General features: G+C 41.2%; 1 pseudogene; it reads left to right on the top strand.

Annotated features, from left to right (window-relative positions):
* Positions 1-15,572: 15,572 nt before the first annotated feature.
* On the top strand, positions 15,573-15,892 carry LOC134385875 (glutaredoxin-1-like; annotated as a pseudogene).
* Positions 15,893-26,738: the final 10,846 nt, after the last annotated feature.

Genomic DNA, 26,738 nt, shown 5'->3' with positions numbered 1-26,738 from the left:
GCATCCAGATTTATAAAACAAACTCTATTAGACCTAAATAAGGAAATAGACACTAATACCATAATAGCAGGGGACCTGAACACCCCACTGTCAATACTGGACAGATCATCTAGGCAAAGAATCAGCAGAGAAAAACAAGATCTAAACAATACTCTAGACCAATTGGACATGGCAGATATCTACAGAACATTCCATCCAACAACCTCAGAATATTCATTCTTCTCATCAGCACATGGATCATTCTCCAGGATAGATCACATATTAGGTCAAAAATCAAGTCTCAACAAATTTAAAAAAATTGGAATTATCCCATGTATTTTCTCAGAACATAATGGAGTAAAACTAGAAATCAATAACAAATGAAATTCTGGAAACTATACAAACACATGGAAATTAAACAACATTCTACTTAATGACATATGGGTCCAAGAAGAAATCAGCAGGAAATCAATAAATTTATTGAAACTAATGAAAATAATGATACATCGTACCAAAACCTGTGGGATACTGCAAAAGCAGTATTAAGGGATAAATTTATTGTAGTAAATGCTCACCTCAAAAGAATGGAAAGATGGCAAGTGAACAACCTAACACTTCACCTTAAAGATCTAGAAAAAGAAAAACAATCCAAACCTAAAGTTAGCAGATGGAAAGAAATCATTAAGATCAGAGCAGAACAGAATGAAATTGAAACCCAAACAACAATACAAAAGATCAATGAATCAAAAAGTTGGTTTTTTGAAAAGATAAATAAAATTGACAAACCATTAGCATGGCTAACAAAAAAAGAAGAGAGAAGATTCAAATAGCAAAGATTAGAAATGAAAAAGGTGATATTACAACTGATTCATCCGAAATATGAGGAATCATTTGAGACTACTATAAACAACTATACGCCAACAAGTTTGAAAATCTGGAGGAAATGGTTAAATTTCTGGACACGCACAACACAAGCTCCCAAAACTGAGCCATGAAGATGTAGAAAATCTGAGCAGACCAATAACAATAAAGGAGATTGAAGCTGTTATCAGAAAGTTCCCAACAAAGAAAAGCCCAGGACCAGATGGATTCACAGCAGAATTTTACCAAACATTCAAAGAGGAATTGACACCGATTCTTTACAAACTATTCCAAAAGATTGAAACAGACGCAAATCTCCCAAACTCTTTCTATGAAGCAAACATCATACTGATACCAAAACCAGGTAAAGATATAACCAAAAAAGAAAACTACAGGCCAATATCCTTGATGAATATAGATGCAAAAATCCTCACTAAAATACTAGCAAACAGAATACAGCAACACATACGTAAAATTATTCACCACGATCAAGTGGGATTCATCCCAGGGATGCAAGGTTGGTTCAACATACGCAAATCAATAAATGTGATACATCATATTAATAAAATTAAACACAAGGAGCATATGATCATCTCTATAGATGCTGAAAAAGCATTTGAAAAAATTCAACACTCATTCATGACAAAGACCCTCTATAAGTTAGGTATAGACAGAAAGTATCTCAACATAATCTAAGACATATATGATAAACCCACTGCTAATATCATCCTGAATGGGGAAAAGCTGAAAGCTTCTCCTTTAAGAACAGGAAGTAGACAAGGATGCCCACTCTCACCACTCCTATTCAACATAGTGTTGGAAGTACTAGCCAGAGCAATCAGAGAAGAGAAGGAAATAAAGGGCATCCAGATTGGAAAAGATGAAGTCAAACTGTCCATGTTTGCAAATGACATGATCCTATATATAGAACAGCCTAAAGCCTCTACAAAAAAACTCCTGGAAGTGATAAATGATTTCAGCACAGTAGCAGTATACAAAATCAACACACAAAAATCAGTAGCATTTCTATTCTCCAATAGTGAACATGCAGAAAGAGAAATCAAGAAAGCCTGCCCATTTACAATAGCCACCAAAAAAAAAAAAAAGAAAACTTAGAAATTGAGTTAACCAAGGATGTGAAAAATCTCTATAATGAGAACTACAAACCACTGCTGAGAGAAATTAGAGAGGATACAAGAAGATGGAAAGATATCCCATACTCTTGGATTGGAAGAATCAACATAGTGAAAATGTCCATACTACCCAAAGTGATATACAAATTCAATGCAATCCCCATCAAAATTCCAATGACATATTTCTGAGAAATGGAAAGAACTATCCAGACATTTATATGGAATAACAAAAGACCACGCATAGCCAGAGCAACGCTGAGCAAAAAAAAAAAAATAATAAAGCTGGAGGCATAACACTACCTGACTTTAAACTATATTACAAAGCTATAATAACTAAAACAATATGGTACTGGCATAAAAAGAGACACACTGATCAATGGAATAGAATAGAGAATCCAGAAATCAACCCACACACCTACAGCCATCTGATCTTGACAAAGGCACCAAGCCTGTACACTGGGGAAGTGACTGCCTCTTTAGCAAATGGTGCTGGGAGAACTGGATATCAATATGCAGGAGAATGAAACTAGACCCATACCTTTCACCATACACTAAAGTCAACTCAAAATGGATTAAAGAATTAAATATACACTCTGAAACAATAAAACTTCTTAAAGAAAACATAGGAGAGACACTTCAGGAAATAGGACTGGACACAGACTTCATGAATACGACCCCAAAAGCACGGGCAACCAAAGGAAAAATAAACAAATGGGATTATATCAAACTAAAGAGCTTCTGCACAGCAAAAGAAACAATTAACAGAGTTAAAAGACAACCAACAGAGTGGGAGAAAATATTTGCAAAATATACATCTGAGAAAGGATTAATATCCAGAATATACAAGGAACTCAAACAACTTTACAAGAAAAAAACAAGCAACCCAATTAAAAATGGGCAAAGAGCTTAGTAGGCATTTCTCTAAGGAAGATATACAAATGACCAACAGACATATGAAAAAATGCTCAACATCACTCAGCATCTGGGAAATGCAAATCAAAACCACACTGAGATACCATCTCACCCCAGTTAGGATGGCTAAAATCCAAAAGACTCTGAACGATAAATGCTGGCGAGGTTGCGGAGAAAAAGGAACTCTCATACATTGTTGGTGGGACTGCAAAATGGTGCAGCCTCTATGGAAAATGGTATGGAGGTTCTTCAAACAATTGCAGATAAACCTGCCATATGACCCAGCTATCCCACTGCTGGGAATATACCCAGAGGAATGGAAATCATCAAGTCGAAGGTATAACTGTTCCCCAATGTTCATCGCAGCACTCTTTACAATAGCCAAGAGTTGGAACCAGCCCAAATGTCCATCATCGGATGAGTGGATATGGAAAATGTGGTATATCCACACAATGGAATACTACTCAGCTATAAAAACAAATGAAATACTGCCATTTGCAACAACATGGATGGACCTTGAGAGAATTATATTAAGTGAAACGAGTCAGGCACAGAAAGAGAAATACCCCATGTTCTCACTTATTGGTGGGAGCTAAAAATAAATAAATAAATTCATATACATACAAAAAAAAACCGGGGACGGGGGGAAGAAGACATAACAACTACAATTCCTTGAAGTTGATACGACAAGCAAACAGAAAGGACATTGTTGGGTGGGAGGGGGGAGAGGGAGGAGGGAGGGGGGTTTCGGTAATGGGCCACAATAATCAACCACATTGTATATCGACAAAATAAAATTAAGAAAAATAAATAAATAAATAAACTACCAATCTTAAAAAAAAAAAAGATTGTAAGGACCCTGTCATAGTGAATCGTTTAATCTTGGTCATGGATATGGTTCTGAGGGCTTTAAAAGGAGAGCACATGTGGAGCTCTCTCTCTCTTTGTGGTGCCATTCTGCCATGTGAGACCCCTCCATCACTGTCACCATCAATAAGGCCTTCACCATATGTATTCCTTGGAGTTTGGACTCCCCAGCCTCTGAAACTGTAAGCAATAGATGTTCTATTTCTTCATAAATTACCCAGTTCTGGGTATTTTGTTATAAGCAACAGAAATGGACTAATATACCCTGCTTCACTGTGAAGAGTCACTACCCACCAACAAGGCTCTTACCAGATATGTTCCCTGGACTTTGGACTTGCCAGCCTCTGAAACTGTAAGCAATAAATACTGTTTCTATATAAATTACCCAGTTTCAGGCATTTCTGTTATAAGCAACAGAAACAAACTGAGACAGTGGACAAAAGAGTGAGCATTGTGTAAATGGTACCAGGATCATTGTTTTTCTGTGTGTGAAAAATGTGAAAATTGGATCCCTGTTTCATGTCAAACACAAAAAGCAACTCCTGATATATTAGAGACCAAAATATGAAAAGCACAACTTAAAAAAAATTATAAGAAAATATAAAATATCTTAATGGTTTGGATTATGAAAAGATGTCATAAATAAGACATAAAAATCATACACACACCAAAAATGCAAGAAAAAATCATGAGTTGATTATAATAAAGTGTAAAAATTTTCTTCACTAAAGGTACCAAGAAGAAAAAAGTAAAAAGAATAGAAACCGGAAGAAAATATTTGAAACACACACATACCTGCCAAAGGGTTAGTGTTTAGATTAATAATAATAAACTCTTCTGAGTGGATAAGAAAAAGAAAAAAATCTTAGTATAAAGATGGACAAAGGTACGAAGAGGCATTTGAGAAGAGAAAACATAAATGGCCAATAAACATGTGAAAAGATACTCAACCTCAATACTAATCAAGGAAACACAAATTAAAACCACTTTGGTGGACTCAGTGTACTAATGGCCCACGTTTTCATGCCTCCCTGCATCTGTGTTCTTTGGTAGTACCCTCCTTCACTGACTCTGGGCTTGACCATATCCAACCTGACAATAGCAAATTTATTGCAAGCAAAGCTTATAGAAGCACGTATGTGATTTAGCTTTTTCTCTTGCTCCTGTTCCTTAGCCATGAGGACAAGTCTGTAGTGTCCTTCTGGGGGATGAGAGGCCCATGGAACACAGCTGAATCATGACGCCATCGGATCAGCCAGTCCACTGCTGAACTACCAGCTCTCTGCAGGCCATGAGCAAGCTCAGGTGAGATGAACAGAACCATACCGAAGATAATGAGAAATAATAAGTGGTTGTTGTTTTAAGCCAGTAAATTGTAGGGTAGTTAGTATGTAGCAGTGACTAACTGATACAGCTACTATTTTACACACATCAGACTGGCAAAATTAAGAAGTCTGACTACGCCAAGAATTAGTGAGGATATAAAACAATGGGAACTCCTAACACACTAATGGTGCAAACCAGGGCAACCACTTAGGAAAATAACTTACTATTACCTTATAAAATCAAAATACCTCATGGCCCAGTAGTTCCATTTGTGGGGGATTGTGTGCATGAGTATCTTAGAAAAATGCATATTCTAGAGATATGTATAAGAATGTTCATAACAACGTTGTTTCTAAAAGCAAAAAATTCACATAATCCACATGTCTGACATTGTAAAGGACAAATAATTTGTAATATTTACATAAAATGAAGTAGTGAAGGTAAATAAACCAAAGCAAAATGCATTAATATGATTAATCTTACTGATATAATAAAAAAGCAAGTTGCAGAAGAATACCAGGGTACTTTAAAAAGTTTGTGGAAAAATGGAATTAAAAGATAATACAAATCTTTACACAAACTTTTTGAAGACCCTTTGTTCAAACAATAAGATGCCATCTCTATAAAGTTCAAAAGGTACAAAGCAGACATGTTGTTTAGAAATATATGTAAATGTAGTAAAATTATAACAAAAATTATTATCACAAAATTCAGTTATGGTGGATACACTGGAGGAAGATAGAGGGACTTCAAAAGTTTTGGTATTGCTCTGTTTCTTCATCTGGGTTGGTGGGTACACATGTATTCATTTTATTGTTCTTTATATCTTGTTTGGAATATAGCCATTCAAAAGTATCTATCTATCTATCTGTCTGTCTGTCTGTCTGTCTGTCTGTCTGTCTACATGTCCATCCATCTGTGGATTCATTCTTTTGAAAAATTAAAAAGAATAAAGAGAGCATGTTGAAAGCATGCCTCTATTACTGTGTCCTCATTCTGGAGACCTTGCTAACGCTCTATTTCTTTGAGGTCCACACCTGGCAAAGATGATAGGTATGTGCTTTGTTTCCTTGTGGGTTTCCACCCTCCCAACCCCCCAAATCAACAGTTTCCAAAAATATTTCATTTCGTCATTTTATACACATGACCTTTTGTTGTGACTCCATATAATGCTTTCTGAGCACATTAGCAGTGTGCTGCTTCCTGCAAAACACTGATGTGGAAAAACGGATAATTACCTACCAGCTGGGAGAATGAATGTAAAGAGACAAGTGCACCAAACAAGAGAGCTGTAATTTTCCCAAGTGTCCAAGTTACTTCCTGATGTAGGACAGTCCAGCTCTTTCAGAGGCTAGGATTTCTTTTAATTTGCAATCAATCGATTGATATCTATCATAGCCTTGAACTGTGCATGATGATTAGGGTACAAGAGCATATAAGTGCATACCCAAGAGAACTAAAAACACGTTCACAACAAAACTTATACACAAATATTCATAGCAACATTATTCATAATAGCTAAAAAATGCAAAGAAGGTGAATGTTTATCAACTGATGAAGGGATAAACAAAATGTGGCATGTCTATTCAATGGAATATTATTCAGTTATAAAAGGAAACTAAGTACTGATACATTCTACGGTGTGCATGAACCTTGAAAACATTATGCAAAATGAAAGAAGGTAGATACAAAAGGCTACATATCATGTGATTCAATTTATATGAAATGAATGTCCAGAATAGGCAAATTAATACTGATGGAAAGTAGACGAGTGATTACCAGGGGCTGAGGGGTGGAGAATGATTACAATGAATGCTAGTGCGTGCAAAGCTTCTTTTTATTTTTATTTTTTTATTTTTATTTTGTCTTTTACATGACCGGCACTCAGCCAGTGAGTGCACCGGCCAGTCCTATATAGGATCCGAACCAGCGGCGGGAGCATCGCTGACGCTCCCAGCGCTGCACTCTCCCGAGTGCGCCACGGGCTCGGCCCTGCAAAGCTTCTTTTTAGTGTGATGAAAATGTTCTAGAATTACATAGTGGTGATGGTTGTACAGTTTTGTAAATATACTAAAACCCAATGAACTGTATATGTTAAAAGGGTGAATTTTATGGTGCATGAATTATAGCTAAAAGAAAAACTAATCTATGCAGTTAAAAGTCAGGAGAGTGGCTACTGGTGATGGTGAGAGTGAGTGACTGAAAGAGAGTGAGGGGACTTTGGGTTGCTGGTCATGCTCCACTTCTTGATCTGGGTGTTGGTTACATAGCTGTGCTCATTTTGAGTTTGAGCTGTGCACTTAAGTGTACATTTCTGTATATATATTGTTATAAGCTGAATTGTGTTGCAGAAAGATATGTGCAAGTCCTAACCCCTAGTACCTCAGAATGTGACCTTATTTGGAAATAAGGTTGTTGAAGATGTAATGAGTGAAGAGGAGGTCATAGTGGAGTAGGGAGGATCCTTAATTCAATATGACCTTATTTTTAAAAAAAAGTGAAGAGACACAGATGCACAGAAATATAGTCATGTGGAGACAGAGGCAAAAGGTAAAGTCATGCTGCCATAGCTAAGGAACGCCTGGGGCTACCAGAAGCTGGAAGAGGCAAAAAAAAGGATCTTCTCTTACAGGCTTCAGGGGGAGGGTGACCCTGCACACACCATGATTTCAGACTACCCTTCAGAACTATGAGGTAATAAATTTCTGTTGTTTTAAGCTATCCAATTTGTGGAATTTTGTTATCGCAACTCTAGGAAAGTAATACAGATTTTGGTATCAGAAGTAGGGTCTTCTGTCACAAATACATAAAAATGTGCAAGTGGCTTTAGAATTGGTTTATCAGTAGAGGCTTCAAGAATTTTGAGGTATTTCTTGATAAAAAGAAAGCCTAGATTCCCTTGAAAAGACTTTCGGTGGAAATATGAACATTAAATGTCCTCTGGTAAGGCCTTAGAAAGAAATGATGAACGTGTTATTGGATACTGGAGGAAAGGAGACCCTTCTTATAAGGTAGCAGAAAACTTGTCTGAATTGGTTCTGTAAGAACCCAAATGCCCCAAGGGATAAGAACCCAAATGCCCCAAGGGATCACACCCTGATCACATAAGTCCTTCTCGGCCACACCTCATCATGGCGCTGGTTGCCCTCTAAGTAGGGATTGTATTTTAAGCCAATCAGCCTTCCCTAAAAGCTCTCTATATATGTGTGTGTGCCGCCTAATAAACGAGCTCTCTCTGGTGGATCACCCGGTGGATCGTCAACTGGTGTCGACTCGTCCTTTCAGGTTCTGCTGTTGGGTGGAAAGCAGAACTGGTAAGTGATAAATTTAGCTGAGGAGATTTCCATGAAAGCTGTGGAAGGTTTCTCCTTGCTGCTTGTAGTAAAATGAGAGATGAAGGAGATAAACTGAGGGATGAACTGTTAAGTACAAAGGGATCAGCACTTGCTGATCTGGAAAACTCTCAGCCTGTTCTGGAAGCCTACCAGCATGTGGCTGGGCAACCATTTGCTAAAAGGGCTTGGGGTGTGACTCATGGATCCAATCAGCTGTCTCAGCAGAATCCAGGAAAAGAGATGTGGTTATCCAGGAAAGCTCTGTGGAAGACCCTCTCTGTGACGACTTGACCCTCCAATAATTGCACAAGAGACTGATAAGATTTTTTAGAATGTTTTACTAGCAGAATGCAGCCAGCCTGGACTGAAAGAGACAGAGATAAGATGAAATGAAGGAAGAATGACTCCAAGGGCAGATCCACAGATGCAGTGCCTGGCTGACAGGACTGCCTTAGGACAAAAGGGCCAGGCCACGGTCCCAGGGGAGCCAGAGGACAGAGCATCAAGCCACAGAGGATTATTCTCAGGCCTTGAAATCTAATGGAATTTGCCCTGCTGGGTTTCAGACTTGCTTAGGACCTGTGGCCCCTTTTTACATTCCAATTTCTCCCTTTTAGAATGGGAATGTCTATCCCAAGTCTTTCCCACTATTGTATTTTGGAAGTAAATGCTTTGTTTTCTGATTTCACCAGTTCACAGATGGAGAGGAATTTTGCCCTGGGGTGGATCATACCCTAAGTGTTGGCCATACTCGATTCAGATGATAAGATCTGGGACTTTTTGAGTTAATGATATTTAGATGAGATTTTGGACTTAAAGTTAATGTGGGAATAAATTAAGACTTCTGGGGATATTGGAATTAGGTGAGTGTATTCGGTAGGGGTGAAGGACATGAATTTTGGGGAGCCATAGGGAAGATTGCTGTGGGTCCAATTGTGTTCCCCAAATAGATATGTTGAAGTCCTAACCCCTGTGCATCAGAATGTTACCTTATTTGAAAATAAGGTCATAGCTGATGTAATTAGTTAAGATGAGGTCATACTGGAGCCAGGTTGACCCTTAATCCAATCTGACTGGTGTCCTTATAGAAAGAGAAGAGACCCAGACATGCAAGTAAGTCCAGTGTGAAGACAGAGGCAGAGAGCCATAAGTCAAGGAACACCTGGGGTTCCCAGAAGCTGGAAGGAGCAAAGAAGGATCCTTCCCTACAGGCTTCAGAGAAAACATGGCCTTTCCAACACCTTGATCTCACACTTCTAGCTTCCTGAACTGTGAGAGACTAACTGTTGTTTTAAGACACCTAGTTTGTGGTGCTTTTTTGTGGCAGCCCTAGGAAACAAATACATATGCTATGAATAAAGTTTTCAAAAATAAACAAAAGCATTTAAGGCTCATTCATTTATCAAATAGAAGATACTATAGAAGTAGCAAAGAGGCTGTGCTCAACCTGGCTGGTAGGATCAGTGAAGGTTTCCCTGAGGAGGAAACGCTCGAGCCAAGTGTTGAAGGATTGGTAGGGGTTTGCCAGGTGGGAAAGAGAAGAACTGGCACAAGACTGCCATGCTCCTTGACCTGCAGAGTTCATGTTTTAATGAGGGAGATGAGTAGAAATCAAGACAAATAGGCAATGAACGACAAGTTGTGGTAATTAAAATGTAGAGCTTAAACCAGCTGCCTGTCCCGTACAAAAAACAAATGACCCAAAAGTCAGCTTTACTCAGGAATACCAATTACCTGAGGAGAGATGTGAGGCTAGACCATCTCTCTGGTAAACCTGAAGGAGATGGACAGAATGAAACTATCTCAAAGGCTCAGATTTACTGAGTGGTTTTTAAAGAGATTGAGGGAATGGAATGTGGGAAGTAAAAAGCAGGAAGGAGGGGGACACAGAGTCCAGGTGCAAATTCTTGTCAAGGCTCCTTCTGGCTTCTGTTCTTATTCTTGATGTTATCTTAGGGCCCTGAAGGGTTTTGATTTGCATCAGGGTGGAATCAGCATAGCTTTATAGATGATGTCTTTTTGGTTTCTCAGGGCCTGGATAGTATGAGTCTCAAGGCAAGTCTGTAACTCCAGGCTGACTGAAGAACAACTTTACATTTATGTAAATAATGTCACCTTGCTCCGTAACCAAGGTTCAAAATATTGAATAATCATGGGAAAAGAGTCAGAGAGATGCATGCTAAGAAAAAAAACTGTGTCCTTTTTTTCCCCCTAAAGCCCATGTAGTTTTAGATCCCAACATGGGCTTCAGCCCTGCTCACTCCACAAGCTCACTGTGCTGACAGCCTCTCGCTGGACTGAGGGGAGCCGTGTCATGCACAGGCACTCCACAGCAGCCCGGTGCCTGGAGGCCAGTGGTCAAGTGGCCAGGCCAGAGGACAGAAGCGTGAGCACTTCGTCCTCATCCTAGTGCTGTATGGCTCTTCTTACTTCTCTGAACCTCACCCCTACATCTGAAAAAAGAGCAGGAAAATGTTTTATCTAAAATCCCCTCTCACTCTAATTTGGTGCGGTGTGTTGTTACATAAGGAGCTACCTACTTCGGTTCACTGCAGCAGAATCCACAGGACAGTAGCAGCACAGTAGTAATTACTAAAGTCCCACAATACACCACATGGATTTTTTTTTTGTCTTTTTGCGACCGGTAAGGGGATCGCAACCCATGGCGTGGTATCGCCCGCACCGCACTCAGCCAGTGAGCGCACCGGCCATTCCTACATAGGATCCGAACCCATGGCGGGAGCGCCGCTGCGCTCCCAGCGCCGCACTCTCCTGAGTGCGCCACGGGGCCGGCCCACCACATGGATTTTTTAAAGTTGGTTCAATTGAGCTGTGAGATTTATTACCAGTAAAGGCAGTTGCAGCCTATGGTCTTATTTTCTGAGACAGGAGAGAGTGTGGTAATTCACTGGATGAGAAGAGCATTTGGCTTCAGAGCTGGCTCCGTTCTTGTTTATCTCTCCTGCGGCAGAAGATCTTTTTCACTGGGGTTCTGTTTTGACTAGAATTGCTTCCATTGCTTATGTATCTCTTAGGCTAGGGTTATAGAGATGACTGTTCAATGCCAACCTGGAGAAGAAAAACGAGAAAGCAACTCACACGTAGTAAAAAGAGTGCTGGCCTTGGAGTCAGAAGACCTGGCTTCAAATCCCCCTTCTCTCATTTCTTAGCTCTGAGACCCTGAGCAATGTTGTATTGTCTCTGAGCCTCACTTTCTTCATCCACCATTGGGATGAAAACTCCTTCCTTACATGATGGTTGTGAAGATTCAATTCATTCGTGCATTCACCGTACACTTATGAAGCACCTGCTGTGTACATGTCAGGCGTGGTCGTCAACCTCAAGGAGCTTCTAATGTAGAGAAGATGAATATTGAGCAAGAGAAGAGTGTGATGAATGTTACTGAAATGGGAAGTAGGGAGTGTTACAGGCCTGTGTGACAAGGAGATTATTAGGGAAGTGACCTTTCTACAGGGAGCTTGGAGATGAGCAGGAGTGTCCTGTTGAAGACAAGGGAGTGGGAGACAGGAAGAGTGTTTCAAGTGGGGAACGTAAGGTGATTCTGAGTGTTGGTGAGTCTTGGCTGAATCAACAGTGAAGCAGTTAGTGAATTAGGTAAGCTCATAGCTCAGACACCGTTTTTCCTGAAAATGTACAACTTGTGAGTTTCCTCCCAAACGTGAGCCAAAACCCCATTTAACTTCTCTGTAAACTAAGAACCACCAAGTGGGCTAATGTTTGTGCTTCTCTTTCCAGAACGTGGAGCACCTAGCAACACTCTAGGGTGATTTGTCTTTCAAATCTGTCTGATGTCTGGGTCATGTCAGATTTCATTATGTCTCAAAACTACTTCAAAAATCTGAATAACATAATTAGTCCTTGTCAAACATTATTTCTCGAGTCTCTAGATCCTTTGTGATAATTAAAATCACCACAACTTCTGTAAAGGTACAAATCGTCTGGGTTGTTGGATTTCATTTGTATACTTCCATTCTTCATAGCCTGTCATTAAACTAAATAATGGGCAGGGGAGAGGTGCCGTTAGCTAAAAAATTAAGGTTGTGAATGTCAATAATTAAAGAGAATGTGGATTTTGCACTTAAAGCAAAATGCTTTTAAAAGTATTATCTGGTAAACCCCAGGAACAATCAAATATATTCTGCTTTTTCCCATTGTGCTGTCCAATATGGTAGCCACTAGCCATATGTGGCTATTTAAATTTAGGTTTAAATTTGTTAAAACTAAATAAAATTTAGCATTCAGTTCCTCATTCTCGCTAGCCACATTTCAAGTGTTCCATAGCCACGTGCAGCTAGTGGCTACATATTAGTGCAGATAAGGACTATTTTTGTCATCATCAAAATTTCTTTTGTATAGCACTGCCTTAGAAGGTCTAGTTAGGCCGGCCTGTGGCTCACTCGGGAGAGTGTGGTGCTGATAACACCAAGGCCATGGGTTCGGATCCCATATAGGGATGGGCGGTTGCTCACTGGATGAGCGTGGTGCTGACAACACCAAGTCAAGGGTTAAGATCCCCTTACCGGTCATCTTAAAAAAAAAAAAAAAAGAAGGTCTAGTTAGTAAAAAGAACTAGGAAGCATCCTCACTAAAGTCTGAATTAAAATGGGTTTTCCTTCTTTCCCATGTTTAGAGGAGCATTAAGAGTAATTAAATTTGCTTCCAGAAATACATCCTTAAAAATGTAAATATGTAGCTAATGGTTGATAAATAAGATTATTTCTCATGGCATAATTGTAGGATTAATTTAGATGTCTGCTGTAAGAGAATGGTTAATGTTTTACAGTCACTAAAATCATGTTTTTGGAGACCATTTAATGACATGAGAAAATTTCTAATGATAGCTAAAAAAACCTCCAAAACCCACCCATATAATAGAGTACAAAAATGTATGACATGGTAATTTCTTAGCAATTAATTTATGGTGTTTTTTATATTTTTCCATAATTTTTTAAAAAAGAGCTTGTATTATTTCGTTGCCAGAGAAAAAAATTATTTAAAAAAAAATACAATTACCAGTGTTTGAGGTTTGGAGTGGATAGATGAGTAGAATCCATATCACAAGGCAGGTCACCGGGGGCCCTCCTTTTCTATTTCAATGGGTAATTGAAAAGTTAATGACGTTAAAAGCATTTTTTTAAAAAAATGTATTTTATTTATTGAATCAAAATTGATTATACATATTTTGGGGGTTCAACATCGAGATATGTTGATCAAATCAATATTACTATATTGATATAGTATATACTATATAGTAGTATATATATTGCTACAGATTGTACTTACTCTTTATGCCCTTTGTCCAATCTCTCCCTATCCCCCTCTCCCTCCCTCCCCTCCTACCACTGATAACCCTAGATTTCTTCTCTCCTTCTGAAAGAGCAATGGCTACTCTGTTGATTTGTTGCCTAGATGATCTGTCCAATGCTGAGAGGTGTGATCAGGTCCCCCAATATTATCACAGAGCAGAGGCTTCTTCTGTCACTCTGAAATGGGCTTTGTGGAGAGAGACATCCTCTTCTTTATCTCTGCTGGTGACTCTCCTCGTGTCAATGCACTCCAGTGGCTGGCAGATCATCTGTGTGGTTGTTGTGGTATCTAGCTGCTTTCACGGCAGCCACGGTTATTGTGGTGGCTGTGGTGGGCCACCAACATGGAGGTGTTTTTGGCATGCTCCTTGGCTCTGGCAGTGTGCCTGGTTGTGGGGTGTGTCTGGTCCCCTTCTCCATGCCTCTGGTCCCCGGGCGGGCCCCAAGATGCTGGAGCAGTGTGCCTGGTTCTGAGAGTGGGGTCCTGTCCCTGGCTCTAAGCCTCCGGTTCCCAGGCAGTCCTCCAAGTGCTGGGGGTGTGCCTGGGCCAGAACTAATTTTTTGTCCTCTGCTTACTTCTAAAATGGGGTAACTTCCTGTGGGAACCAGTACTTGAGCTGAGCTGTGTGGTTGAGCTAAATTGTTGCTTTGCTGCTGATTCCCTAGGGAAGGCTTTTTGTGCAGCTCAGGGTTTAATGGTTGACCTTATAGGTACTTCCGACTCTCCAGAGACCCGGTTGGTCTAGGTTGTGTAGAAACTTTGATCTGGGCCTGAACCTTTTCATCAAACTGCACCCCATGCAATTCTGCATTCCTGACCAGTCTCCTCTGAGTGGTCCTGTGCTGATTGGGGGATGGATTGGCTGTCCTTGCTGTGCCTCAGTGTTCCCCCGGAGGGCCCGTCTCCCCCACCGCCCTTGCTCCAAACACTTCCCATGGGATGGGCCCTGCGCTGGTCCCTGTGATGACTCACTGGTCTCTGAGTGGCTCCCTTTTTTCAGCTGTCTGGCTCCTCGCTCCTGTGTGGGTCCATGGAAACCCTATTAGTGGCCTTGCTGTCTTGGGGGCCTGCCAAGGCCCTCTTCTCCCCTGCTGCCTCCAAGTAACTCCATCTGAAGGGCACAGCTGCGGCTTCTGCTGGCTCCTGCTCCGTGTGCTCAGCAGCTGTAGCATTAAATCAATGGCAGCCTGAAATGCTCAAAGCAGTTTTTTCTTTCTCTCATCATGGTTTCTCCCACCTTCATGAACTCCGTAGGTCTGTCCTCTTCCCCTGAGCTCCAGCGGCCCCAGCTTGGCTGATGTTACATTTTTTTGTACGTGTAAATTGGTTGATTTGTGGGAAAGAGTGATGCTGGGGACTGTCTATTCCACCATCTTGACCAGAACCTGTCGTTAAAAGCATTTTGATAGTGGTCTCCAGATGTAGGTTCTGTCTTTGGTCTGCATCCCTTTTGTTACCCATCAAGGATCTAATAAGTCTGATTCAGAAGATTAGTTTATGGACTGGAGTTACTGAGGAAAATGACACTATGGTCAATAGCAAAACACTAGACCATGTGCAGACTGCAGTAAGGAAATCTTCAAACACAGAGAAGTCAAAATGTCAGGGCATAAAAAAGCAAGTTAGTTCAAAACATCACCTTTACTAAGTTAAAAACAGTCAAGTCATTTAAAAAACATTTTCTTTAATTAATTTAAGTTATCTTAAAATTTACTATCAACTTTTTTACATGTAATTTTGATATAATCTGCTTTTTCAGGTTTAACACCTCGAGCAATAGAGCGGCGGCTGCAATTGAGGATTTCTCCTGGGGAGACTGCAGCCTGTCAGCATGGCTCACGAGTTTGTGAACAGCAAAATCCAGCTGGGGAAGGTGGTTGTGTTCATCAAGCCCACCTGCCCCTACTGCAGAAGTACCCAAGAGATCCTCAGTCAGTTGCCCTTCAAACAAGGGATTCTGGAATTGTCGATATCACAGCCACCGACAACACAAATGAGATTCAAGATTATTTGCAACAGCTCACAGGAGCAAGAATGGTGCCTCAAGTCTTTGTCGGTAAACATTGCATAGGTAGGTGCAGTGATCTAATAACTATGCAACAGAGTGGGGAACTGGTGACGCGGCTAAAGCAGATTGGAGCTCTGCAGTAACTGCAGACCACACGCATCTCCCCACCCCAACTTATCCCACCTTGAGAATCACTGCTTTGAATCAGCATTCTTGACCTTGCCACCTGATAGATCTCATATGAAATGGTCAATAATTCCCTGAAGGGTATGAGGACCCAATCTGAGAAACTGCATGAAAAGTTAAGCATGATTGGTCTTTATTTGGTGCTGGTGGATCAGAGGCACAAGTGCAGATTCCGTGATCATGTAGCAACACTCTTATTTAAGATTGCCGTCCAGGTAATCCTGAACAAGTGTATACTAATTTGATTTATATTACCAGCAGAAGTAAAACAATGTAAAACAGAATCATAGAAAAATTGCAGCCCTCTCCCCAAAGATTATGTCTGTGAAAGGAGGCAAATTGAGAAACACTGTCTTATATGACTCTTTTTATCCCCTCACACTTCAAAAACTTAAGAATCCCTTATCGTAGAGTTTAATGGTCTTTTCCAGAATTGCAAGATAAGTTAGTTAATCTTCTTCTGTGGTCTATGTGAAAACAGTTAATTCCTTTTCTAATAAAGAAGTACCTACAGAGTACTCAGCGATTTTTGTCCCATTCTATCCATGTTCGAAGACCTTAAGGAATGGTATTAATGTGAAATACATTAACAAAATGCTTTATCCATGTTGGTCCCTGCCATTAAATAAAGACATGTGCTGCTGTCCAAAAAAAAAAAAAAAAAAAAAAAATTCTGCTTTTTCAAGACATTTCTTAACACTCAGGCAGCCCTTACCTATCGTTATGCACATGAACTAGCCTAACTGAAATATATCAATTTTATAAACGAACCCTAATCTCACACACTCTACATTTCAGCTATATTTTAATATACATACACACATATAATAGGGTTTATATGAAGACGAACAAAATACGTTAATGTATGAGTACTTAAATGTCAGCTATCGTAATAAATCAAACTACTTAATTTTGCTCAACCTTTTCTTTTCTATGGCCATGGACACTGTAGTTATCTACTGAATGTGATGATATAGTCAATTGAGAACATTTTTAATTGAGGTGAATTTAAAGGATAAGTTCCTAGTGAAAATTAGAATACTTTTTGGGAGAATTGACAGTCTATCTGTGAATCACATTTCATCTGGCTGAGACCAGTAGCATTGACTTTTGAGCTGGGGAGCCAGAGAGAGCATAATTTTAGGTGTGGGGACACCTCTTAAGGGTAGGCAGGGAAAGGACTGGGAAAGAGTGAATTAAACAATGTGGAAGGCACTGAAAGCAAATTTCATCCATTTTGGAATGTTGCCCAACTCCCTGATGGATGCAAACCCCTGAAAATCATCTTGCCTTGGAGCATCTGTTAGGCTGCTTGGAGCATTCTGTAGAGCATGCTATAGATTAGCCATCAATTGAGAGCTTGCCAAGTCACCTTCAGGTTGTCTGACGATCTAATAATTTAAACTTTCTATTTTAATCCTTCTGTGGAGACAATGTTTGATGCATTTCATGATATTTTGCATTGAAAACAACTGTCTAATATTTTCCCTCAATTTAGCTGACAACTGCCTAAGAAAGGTCCAGGAACAGATTTCCCCAAGTGTCATTTCAATGAAGGAACTATTTTGTTCCTTCGTGGCCATGACCTACTGCTTATCACTTTTGACAGTCCTCCACTGCAAGAGAGGGAATAAAAAACAAACCTTACTAAGCTTGCAAATGTCAATTTTGAATATAAAGTGTTGTTAGGAAAACTGGAGCTTATCTTTTCATTATCCTTCCAACTAAAAACTATGCCTAAGGTCATTAGAGAAAAAGACATCATTCCTTTGCTCTTTACTGTACTGGGAATTGGGTAATGATTTTGGTTTAGATTGTCATTTAAATTCATAGGGCATATCATAGGACTGTTGAATTTATTCACATCACAAAGGAAGTCCAAGACACTACATCAACACACTTATTGAGTGCATAATGAGTGCATAGTTCTGTGTTCAATATCAGGAATAGAATGACAGACATGACTAGTTTTAGCAGTTGTAACCTTACGCTGTTTTTCCAATAAGTAGGCTGACACAATACAGGAACCATCCTACTTTTAGTCCCTTGGGAGAGACAAAGAGTGGGTCTGGTTCGTGCATTTGTTCTTTATTTTGGCTCTTAATTTTGCTCTATATTTTACGCATTGATGATGACTAGACACTCTGAAAATTATGGGTGCTTTTCTGGGACTTCTGATACCCTGGCTTGTCTAGATCCTCATTACTGCATTAGTGTTGTTCGAAATTTGTACCTCTGAATTCATGTATATCCACCCAGACATTACTTCTAATGTAGCCCATGGGGCTGGGCCCAAGGGGTTGGCAGTCCTACCTCTCCTCGCTAACCCTCCAAGAAATAGCTTTTTCCTCTAACCCTCGGAGAGACATCGAGTGGAGGCTATTACCCCACTGTATTAGCTCCCTGTTGCTGCTGTTATGTATTACCACAAACTTAAACAGCTTAAATAACACAAATGTGCTATCTCACAGTTCTTCAGGATAGAAGTCTAAATGGGTCTCCCAGGGCTGAAATCAAAGCATGATGAACAGGGCTACCTTCCTTTCTGGAGGTTCTAGGAGAAAATCTGGTATCTTGCCCTTATTAGCTTATAGATGCCTCCCACATTCCTTGACTCATGGTCCCCTTCCTCACTCTTCAAAGCCAGCACCATTGCACCTCTCTGTGTCTTCCTTCCATAGTCACATATTCCTCTGACAAACTTTACTGTTCCACCTCCTTCTTCTGCCTTTAAGGACCACTCTGATTACACTGGTCCCACGCAGATAGTCTCCCTATTTTCAGGACAGTTGATTAGCAACTTTAATTCCATCTGCAACTTAATTCCCCTTTGCCATATTACCTAATGTATTCACTTGTCCTAGCAATTAGGACATGCATCTTTGGGGGCCACTATTCTGCCTACCATACCAACTCAGACTCTCTCTTCCCTCAGGGTCATCTTCTCTTTAAAGCCCATCCCATAGTCTTTTGGAATAAAGAATGTGATTTCCTGTGGTGCAAGCATGGAAGTGGTCTTAGGTCCTATCTACAAGGGTGACCTGAGGAGTAAGCATCCCTCAGGAGAAAGAAGTTATAGGTACCACTGGGTGTCTATAGCCTGTGGAAGAAGTGAAGAGACAGCTGGAGTAGATGTGCTCTCTCTTTAAAGAGACTAGAGGAAGATAGAATCCTAGGGGTGAGAAGCAGGAGGGGTAGGGGGTTGGGGAGAGTGTCTGGAGGTGTCTCCAAGAACCCATGAAAATTCTCAGGAGAGAAAAGTCTGCTTTTAACACCTTCCATTACCATTTAGCTTTGAGGAGCATACCAAAGTAGAACTTTCCTGCCCTTTCTTCTTTTTCCCTCCTAGCCTAAGCCTATGAAGGTAAAACAAACAAACAAACAAACAAACAAACTGGTCTGCGCAAGATGGGGAATGAAGAGCAGAAGGACCTGCCAGAGAAGGAGAGAAAAAGACCAGGTTCCCAAGACGCAGACTCTGAGATGGAGACTTGTGTATAGGAGGCTTACTAGGAAGTGCCCACCAGACTGACACCTGTGTGTGGGGGGTAAGGGAGTGGAATTGGACAGAGGAAGACAGTGAATGGATTGCAGTTATAACAGAGGCTTTAGCCTTTTTTATGGGGGAGCTTCGGAGCTGGATGGCGCTTCTCAAGTTGTTCATCCTTGGAAGAGGGTGCTCTATACTTCCTCATCCCTGTTAACTGGTCGCTGGATAAGGGCTGTCCCTGGGGAGGAAGCATGACCTCAGGTGAGGCAGTTTTCCTTTGCTGAGGGCAATTTTCAGAGAGCCTCTCAGCTGAGACCCTTCTGGGCCAATGCAGCCTGAAGCTGGGGGATAACACCTTCCCAGAGCAGAATCCTGTCTGCAGGGGCACAAACATGGGAAAGAGAGGAATTTTCAACCATTACAGAGGACTGGACTTTTAATCAGTGCCTAGAGTAGATTACCTTAAAGGTACTAGGAAGATTAAGTGGTTTGCTCTAAATTTTATGTATGGGCAAGGAAAGAAATACCCCACAGAATAAATTTACAGGACTGTGTGCTAGCTAGCTAGCTAAAGTTACTTACATCCCCCAAACCTTGGTTATAACTGCAGCAGTTTCCAGAGAAGCAGCATCTGGGAAGACAACCTTTGCACAGGAAAATTCTCAATGGGTGTGACATGCAAAGACAAGCCCTAGACCAGGTGCCATGGTTTGAATGTTTGTCTGCTCCAAAGCTCATGTTGAAGCTTAATCCCCAATATGGTATTTGAAAGGTGGTGCCTTTAAGAGGTAATTGGATCATGAGGGCTGTGCCCTCAGGAATGGATTAATCCATTCATGGATTAATAGGTTAATGGATTAGTGGGTTATCATGGGAGTACGCTGATGGCTTTATAAGGGGAGGAAGAGGGCACAAGGACACACTCTTGCTTCCATGTGATACCCTGAGCCACCTTGGGACTCTCCAGAGAGTCTCCACCAGGAAGAAGGCCCTTACCAGAGGCACCCCTACAATGTTGGACTCTCCTGACTCCAAGACTGTAAGAAATAAATTCTGTTTCTTTATAAATCACCCAGTTTTAGGTATTCTGCTATAAGTGACAGAAAACAGACTAAGACACCAGTTCTACACTTTTGTGTATGTGTGTACCTCGGATCCCTTTGGCGGGCACTGTAGCCTATGGAACCTCTTCTCAGAACCCTGTTTTCATATGCATAAAATAAAATATTTAGTTCACAAAGAAAATTCTATTTAAATATTGTCATTCAAATATTTTTTTAATTGTAATAGAGTGATGCTAGTATATGTGCCTCTTTGCAATTAAATAAGAAGATTTAATTTTAAACTCTTGATATTTTCAATGTGTAATTTTAATTAAGTAATTTTAAAATTGTGATAGGCATTAGCAAGATATTGAGATATCTGCATGACTATAATGTGATATGAAAATGTGTGTGATTTCTGTTGGTGCCAGTGTCATGATATTACTGCTAATATTACTATGGTTTGTTGTCTGTGGTTCATAATGAAAGGAAATGCCAAATTTCACTTTGAAGTTATTGAAAATAAAGATGTGATTTTTTTCCCCACCCTAGTCCACAACCTCCCTTAATTCTATTTGCAGACTCCTTGGGGGTTCATGGACTCCATGTTAGAACCTTGCAATCTGGAATAGGGTCAGCTGATCCTCTACATCATAAAAAAATGACAGGAATTTTCAGCGTTTTTATTTGGGGAGATGGGCTGACAGTGGAGTGTGTGGAAGGCATTGGAATTCTAGGAGAGGAGAGAGGCGGGCAGAACTAGAGCTACGAGGTGAGTTGGGACCCAAGGAATATGGTGGGCTCCAGTGAGGAATTCTCCACGGCCGTGACGGCAGAGGGGATTATAACTGTCTCGTTTCCTGTTCTGTCTCTGCTGTATCCATAGGTGATATTGGCCAAACCTTCAGGAAAAGTCTGTTACACACTGCATTTTTGTGTTGGCATGTTGCAGGGGGAAAGGAATAGGCAGCAAACACACTGGGGGAGGCAACAAAGAGAAGAGCAGCCATCCCTGAGAGGCCAGACTGGACACCCCAGAATTGTATCCAGAGAGCAGCTAGGAGCCAGGTGACCATGAATAAGCAGCTGGCAGTGTGGACTGTCAGGATGGCCAAAGGACCACCGTCTTCAACCCAATACAGTCATGCACTGCATAAGGACATTTCAGCCAATGATGGATCATGTATACAACAGTAGTTCCATGAGATTATAATGGAGCTAAAAATTCCTTTTCCATGTTTAGATACACAAATACCATTGTGTTACAATTGCTCACAGTATTCAGTACAGTAACGTGCTGTACAGGTTTGTAGCTTAGGAGTAATAGGCTATTCCACGTAGCCTAGGTGTGTAGTTGGCTATACCATCTAGGATTGTACAAGCACACTCTATGATGTTCACACAAGGACAAAATCATCTAACAACACAATTCTCAGAAACTATCCCTGTTGTAAAGTGGCACATGACTGTATGTTAGATGTGACTGTTGGCTGAGAGGGAGAAACTGGATCCTGTTTGTAAGGTTAGAGGCTACCCAGAAGCTAGAAGGTGAGGTTACATCAAGCTAAAGAGTTGAACATGACCCTGTAGGCAACCAAAGGCTGGGACATGGAAGGAGTTGAGCAGAGGAATGCCTGTTATAAATGGGATCTTAGAAGGAGCACTCTGGCACTGGTCATGGGATAGGATGGGACTGTCACAGGCTAGAGACAGACTGTTTCAGAGGTAATTGCATCACTTGGAACCACCAAGAATATGAAAGGAATATGAGACCCTCAGATTTGTGCCTTTTAAGGAGAAGCAATTGTGGATGTATTTGTACCTTTACAAAGTTAAACAAAATCATACTGTTCTTTCAAGAAAAAAAAAAAAAAAGCATGATTCCTTTGAAGTAGATGTGACTTGCCTACCAATTTCGCCCCATCTTGGTATGTGGTTACAGAAGATCAATTAGGCTCTCAGCATTAAAAGTTTCTCATTAAGTCTCCCAGAGGGTAGTGGGGCAGGGTTGGGGTTCTGGGAGGGGAAGGAATATGTCAACTGTACTCAAGCTTCCTTTGGGCCAAGCATGTTTCTGGCAAAAGAGTTATACACAATTGCTGGGTCCCAGGCCAGAACCCTAAAGCTCTATTTAGTACATAACATACCTGAAATACCTTTAGTTTGTATTGTTGTGTCTTCATTGTATCTGCATAGAGAGAACATGGGGCATTATAGGAGGCAAAGTTCCCCAAGGCCTCCTGTAGGGTCAGGATAAAGGAATTTTTTTTTTTTTTTTGACCGGTAAGGGGACTGCAACCCTTGGGCACAGTGTGGTCTGCACCACGCTCAGCCAGTGAGTGCACCAGCCATCCCTATATAGGATCCGAACCTGCGGCCTCGGTGCTACCAGCGCCGTACTCTCCTGAGTGAGCCACTGGCCGGCCCAGGATAAAGGAATTTTGATAAGCATGACCCTCAGGGGTAAAAGGAGAGAGCAGAAATCCAAGAGGTCTTTTGGTTACTGCTTCAGAAAGGACTTAGGGACTTGAGCCCAAGCCTATATGGCAGTCAATGGCCTCATGTGACTATTGAAAACTTGGAATGTAGCTAGTCCAGATTGAGATGTGCTAGAAATGTAAAAAACTCACCAGATTTTGAAGACATAGTGCAGTAAAAAGAATGTTAAATATCTCATTAAGTAACCTTTAAATTTTGGGGCAGCCCCTCCACCCAGAAGCAAGAAACAGAGCATGCCCAGGGTCCTGGGCAAGACAGAGGGCAGAATCCCCCACTCAGAAGCAGGCAAGGAGCATGCGAAAAACACCACTTGCACGTGGGTGGCCCGCCACAGCCACCGCCACCGCCACCGCCGCCACCGCCACCACCACCGCTGCTGCAAAAGCAGCTCGATGCTACAGCAGTAGCCACAGCCATTGTGCAGGCAGCCTGCCAGACACTCGACTGCAGTGACACAAGGAGAGTCACCAGCAGAGAGCGGAAAAAGAACAGGACGTCTCTCTCCTCAAAGCCCACACCAGCGTCACAGGAGCAGCAACTGCTCTACCATGCCCCTGCTGTATTTCTGAATTTAGTAACTTCTGTCTTCCCTCTTTTTTTTCTTGGTCAGTCTAGATAAAGGTTTGCAAATTTTGTTGATCTTTTTAAAGAACCAACTTTTGGTTTTGTTGATTTTCTCTATTGTTTTTTAATTCCCTATTTCATATATTTCTGTTGTAATCTTTGTTGTTTCCTACTTATATTTGCTTTTGCTTTAGTTTGCTCTTCTTTTCCTAGTTTCTTAAGGTAGACGTTTACATTACTGATTTGAGATTTTTTCTTATTTTTAATACAGGTGTTTATGAGTGTAGATTTTCCTCTAAGCAGTGCATGAGCCCTGCATCCTATAAATTTTGACAAGTTAAGCTTTGATTTTTATCTCAAAGTACTCTCTAATGTCCCTGTGATTTTTCTTTTTACCCATTGTTTATTTAGGAGAGTGTTGTTTAATTACAATTTGTGACCTTTTGAAATTTATGATCTTAGTCCTTTTAAATGTATTAAGACTTATTTCGTGGCCAAAAATATAATTTAAAAAAAAAGAAAAAAGAAAAAAACCCAAAGAAACCCTAAATCTAGAAATCAATAAATCTAACCATTTTTGTTTAAAAAAAAAACAAACAAAAAAAACCCTTTAAATTTTGATTGCATGTTGAAATGACAATACTTTGGATATATGAGGTTAAACAAAATATATTAAAATTAATTTCACCCCTTATTTTTTATCTTATGCAGCTACTAGAAAATTAAAAACTACCTATGTGGCTTTCATTATATATTTCTATTAGTAGAAATAACACGTAGTTATTTCACATTGTTAGAAATAACTCATATTGCTCATATAGCTACAGTCTGGCTTAAACTACATGACACTTTGTAAGGTTTTGTAATATCTGTAACTTCCTCATGTTCTCCTTTTTCTTATTTTCTCTCTGGTTCTGTTGTAGCCATTTCAGGAAAACCCTCAACATGAAAAAGGCCCAATGCCATCCTCCTAGTGTCACACAGGTGGGAGCTATGGGGATGTGATGGTCTCTGTGAACTCAGGGTAGCAGGGAGAAGATCATCCCCTATAAAGGGACAGAGTTCGTGCAGCAGGTTCTAAGAGGCTAGCTAAGCAGAATAATTTGTTGGCAGTGCTGAAAGGAAGAATTTGTGTTATGAACCTAGGCCTTACCTACAGAATGGCACGTATGGGATTCTCAGAGTTCCAAAGAAATTGGCAGCATGGACTGTGTTAAAAAGGAACTGATGAGCTGGCTAGTTAGCTCCGTTGGTTACAGCATGGTGTTATAACATCAAGGTCAAGGGGTTGGATCCCCACCCTGGCCAGCAGCTGAAAAAAAAGAAAAGAAAAAAAGAGAAAAGAATCTCCCATCCTTCAGCTCTCACACCCTCCATCTCATTACCTTGACCTCACACCTCATAGAAAACCCACTCTCCAAATTCTCTCCATAGATCTGTTCTTTTGTGGCCTAACCAGCCTTTCCTGATACTTCTCGCTTGAACCCCTTATCCTTTAAAGTCAAGCCTCTGAAATGTTAGGCTCCTTCCTGAAAAAACCCTGAACATGGATCCATCTCCTCATCTGTCTTCTCCATCCCACCCCTCCTACCCCTGGGCTGCTAGGCACAGTACAGAGCATCATTCAGTTGTGCAGATTAGCCCATGAAAAGTTGATGGGCTCCAGCCCCAGTTGTCCCTTCAGTGACGCGCAGCAGCGCACACACTGGGCAGCTCTCCCGTTCCACTCAGTAACCGTTAGCAAAACATGCCCCTTCCTGCAGTTAGTTGATTCTGGTATTGTTTAATCTGGACAGCTCTGCCCTGGGAATAGGGAGAAATGGGGAATTCCAGAGACCCAGTGTGAAGCATCCCTGGCTGCACACATATATGTGCCCACATTCTTACAAGCCGCCATACGTGACTTGGGTATCCACAGAGTCAGCAGCCTGCACATTCTGTGCTATGTCTACTCACCCTGCCCACAGGGAAAGAGAAACAGGGTTGGAGCCTGGTAGGCATGAGTCAGGCCTCTGTGGATGGGAGAAGTAAGCTTCAGGGGCTGCTCAGAGCATGACTGACATGGGACACAGCCATGCATGTATGTGCGTATGAGCGTGCCAGTGAGAGTCTACATGTGAACTCTTCCCAGGTGTGTTCATGGCCTTTCGTACAGTGTGGGCACATATGCACAGGAGGCTCTCCTCTGCTTTTCCAAGACTTATCAAGGAGTCCAGAATCTCTGGCCTTTACATCGTGGGATAAATTAATAGATGGTGGCCTTGTGCAGTACACAACCCACACATCTGTACTGTGGGCCCTGGCCATAGTCTTCTCAAAATCCTTGCACCATTCCCATCCATTCCATTATCAGAGGATGGTTTTGCCTAGATTAATGTGAACCTCCTTGATTTTCTGTTTCCCACCTGCAAATATATTCACATTTGGGCCTTTCCTTTGCCTTTTCCCTCAGTTTCAGAACACGAGGTGCCTGCCTTTTGTAAGAGGCAGCAACTCCTTTGCTCTTGATCCCATCATTGGGCTCCTCAGGATCTTGCTATATTAGTTGTCCTCCTTGCTTTGAGTTTTTCACATATTCCTCTCCAGGTGCCTTCCAGATGTCCCGTAAAATCTATTCCATTCCATAAAAATTTCTCTTGACCCCCAAATCCCCCTCTGCCACTTCTCTCCTGTCCTCTCTCAGCCAAGCTTCTGGAAAGGAAACTCTGCTGCTATTTCACTTCTTCACCCACTACACTCAGGCCTCCGCTGCAGTCACTTTGCATAATGTTCTTCCACAAGGGTCCTCAGTAACTTCCATTTTGCTAATTTGCTGGATAAGTTTTCAGCCCTTACTTTACTGGACTCTTCTGTACATCCGACACTGACAACCACTTCCTTGTTCAGGAAACTGTTGCCTCTCTTGGCTTCCATACTTCCCTATATAGAATGTATCAGCCAGTGGGAGGACCACACCCAATGCCCCTGGCTAGGGGGAACAGCTACGCTCTAGTCCCTGGCTGGGCAGCTCCATGTTCTGAGCCAAGGGAAACCGACTCACAGCCAGTGTGTGGAGGTCACACTGAGCAGTGTGTGGGTGGCAGCAGCCCGGAGAGCCTCCAGCTTGTGGGCTGAGGCCTGGCCCTTTTCGTATATGTGAGAGAGAGTGCTTTATTCTTATAGCATATTTACTGTTCGTTGAACTGGTGTTTAAGTTTCTGTTGATTG

The sequence above is a fragment of the Cynocephalus volans genome, chromosome 9 (genome assembly GCF_027409185.1).
Source record: "Cynocephalus volans isolate mCynVol1 chromosome 9, mCynVol1.pri, whole genome shotgun sequence".
Taxonomy (NCBI): domain Eukaryota; kingdom Metazoa; phylum Chordata; class Mammalia; order Dermoptera; family Cynocephalidae; genus Cynocephalus; species Cynocephalus volans.
This window is presented reverse-complemented; position numbering and strand designations above follow the sequence as displayed.